This window comes from Microtus ochrogaster, chromosome 18, assembly GCF_000317375.1.
Source record: "Microtus ochrogaster isolate Prairie Vole_2 chromosome 18, MicOch1.0, whole genome shotgun sequence".
Taxonomy (NCBI): domain Eukaryota; kingdom Metazoa; phylum Chordata; class Mammalia; order Rodentia; family Cricetidae; genus Microtus; species Microtus ochrogaster.
In genome coordinates, this window is record NC_022020.1 from 7,006,991 (window position 1) to 7,010,020 (window position 3,030).

Below are 3,030 nucleotides of genomic sequence, written 5' to 3' on the forward strand. Positions count from 1 at the left end.
GCTCAGAACTGGGGAGCTGTCTGGTGTGTCTTCATTTGCGGTTCTGACATCCTTTCCCTGGCCACACTGTGAGCTGTGGGGTGGGAATTGTAGGAGGAAACAAGGAAAAACTCTTGGGTGATCTAGAAGACCTTTTGTGGGCTTGACATTTGTCTGTAGACAAGACTTTTCTTCTTAAGCAAGCAGAACATGCATGCCTGAGACTTCAAACCTGAGCTAGCGGATAGTGAGTGGGTGGAGCCAGATGTTAGAGGTGCTCAGTAGTTAGCATGCCTTGATACAGAGGGGGGAATGCATACTCCACTTCCATGACCTCCTCCTGGGCTCTGAACCGCAGCCCAGCACTCCAGCTCCTCTGCCGTTTCCTGTGTATTGTCCGATACCGCACTATTGTCTTTTCACTATGAACCTGCAAGGTGAAACTTTGTGTTTCTCTCATAAGGGGATTGCGATGTGTTTTAACTTAGAATTTAATAACCAGCCATGGTATGACCAGGAGTCCATGTTTCTTGGGGGTCACACAGGAAGAGCTGGAGATGATTGATGAACAAATCAAGAAAAATATATTCACAGCCAACAATAAATAATAACCATTAGCGTTCACTGAGGTAAGGCAGAGTTACTGTTTAGCTCCAGGTAGGGGCCCACCCTCATCACCGTCAGGCTAGTTATTCCAGTCTTTTTTAATTGTTTTTGGAGACAGGGTCTCCTGTATCGAGATTGACTTCAGACTGGCTCTGCAGCTGAAGATGGTCTTGAACTTCTGATCCTCCTGCCTTTGTGTTCCTTTTGCTAGACACGTGCCACCATTCCTGGTTTACATGGTACTAGAACTGAACCCAAGCTAGGTAGCCTGGTTCAGTTGAAGGATGCTAGCTAGGAGATGCTCTGGCAGCGAGGTCCACCCCAGGCTGTTGCAGTTTACTGTGGGCTTCCACAGGCTAAGCTCTCAGGAGCAATGAGGGGGGCCTGCCGCTTTCCAGCGTCTAGCCAAGAGTTCCCATAGGTCCTGATTCACAGCTTTGGGAAATAATTTTATCCCAGGTCAGAAATGAAGAGAGTGGCCCCAGAGTGAACACAAACTTGAGACAAGGACACATCATGAGTCCGAGCTCAGGTTCCTGTGACTTAGGGTGTGAGTCCTTTTGGAAACCGAGGGGATTCGGGAAGCCAGACAGTCTGGAAAGAAGCGCAGCAACGTCTGGTCTCGGTTCAGTCTGACCTCGGCCTGCTGATGTCGGAGGTATTGGGGAGGAAGGTTCTTTGATGCTGAAAAAGATTGAAAATAGGTCTTCAGAAGGTGAGAGTCAGGCCTGAGTACGAGTTAGAGTCCCTGGCAGGGAGACACGTAGGAAGAGGGCCATGGCTAGGTAATAAAGCTGGCAAACTCTTCCTCACCCTCCTGACCCGAAATGAAAGCCTGACAGAGGCTCTGTGGGCTTTTCTGTCCCCGAGGCCCCTGCTGACGGACTGGCTCAGTGAGCTCCGGCTGGGTTAGCACACGCTGGCCTTGGGTCTGAACTCTTCCCGCTTCAGCCTCCAGAGTGCTAGGATTACAGCCATGCAGGACCCAGACTGGCTCCTGCCTTGCTTCAGTCAGTACCTTGTGAGCTGCTGAGTGAGGCGGTACCCCGTGGGGACTCCTGTATTGACACTTTACCCTGCGGGGAACTCTGTGGGGACTTTATATATGTACACTTTCGGTGTGCGATTTCCTTTGTCTGAGCTAAAGTCATTTAGGGAAAGGAGCTAAGCGTGCCCAAGAGTGCTACTGCCTGCTATCTTGCTTCCTTGAACTGTGGCCTTAAACTGGGCTTGTTCCAGTAATGTCTGTCTTGAACTGAGCATGCTCAGAAGTGCCTGCCCCTAGAGTATTTTCCCGTATGAGTAGGCACACGCTCTGAACGAGAGCCCCATGTGTGCTCAGTCGGAGGAGCTCACTGCTCCCTAAACAGCTCCCTCTTGGGACCCCATCTGCATTTATTTTTCTTAGCTATGCCTGTGCTGGCTTACCCATCTCACTGTAAGGCAACCCCATCACACTCAGTTATAAACAGACCATGTCAACCTATGTCAGTCCTCGGGAGGCAGAGGCAGGCGGATCTCTGTAAGTTCGAGACCAGCCTGGTCTACAGAGCTAGTTCCAGGACAGGCTCCAAAGCCACAGAGAAACCCTGTCTCGAAAAACCAAAATAAAACAACAACAAAAAAAAAACAACAAAAAACCTATGTCAGTCAGCAGCTCAGCTAGGAGATAAACAGATGCTGAATCCTGAGGTCATTGTGTTGGGATTCAAAGAAGGAAATTGTGAGCAGAGTGGGAGAAGGGGAAGCGACCAGGAGGCCCAGCCCATGAAGGGCTTTGGGAAGCGGAGCGGATGGAGGATAGACATGGGAATGCGGGTTCTAAGGCGTGTGGATAGCAGGGTGTGGCGTGCTTGGGAGTGATGAAGCTCAGTTTTACACACTGGGAGGCCATTCTGGAGGTGGCTCTGAAGACGTGGTTTGGTCAGAACACTCAATAATACCCTAACGTGTTCAAAGTTCACTCTGTAATAAGAGCCTTAATTTTCTTTGTGTCCTCTTCTGCAATTTCAAATTCTCTACAAGTGGAAGAAAAATGCATATCTGTATATAAATTGTATCGTGTGTGTATGTTCTAGCAATTACTTTTCTCATTGTGACCAAATACCTGATTGTTTTGATTGGCAGTTTGAGGGTTCAGTTCAGCATGAAGTGAAGGCATGGCCGTGTGCCTGGGAGGCAGCTGGTCAGGAAGGGAGAGATGGGTGCTGCTCCTGGCTCACCTCTCCTCTTTGTTCAGTTCAGGCACTCACATGTGGGGTGATTCGTCCTACTCAGATAACCCAGTCTAGAAACTCTAGAAACTCCCTCACATGCTCAGAGCCTGGGCTTGGTGTTCCAGATCCTGACGATATTAGTCATGACATGCTCTCTCTAGCTGAGCAAAGGGAAATGGCTGACTCTTATAATGTTCATAGGTCTTGGCTCAGAAAAATGTGTATGACT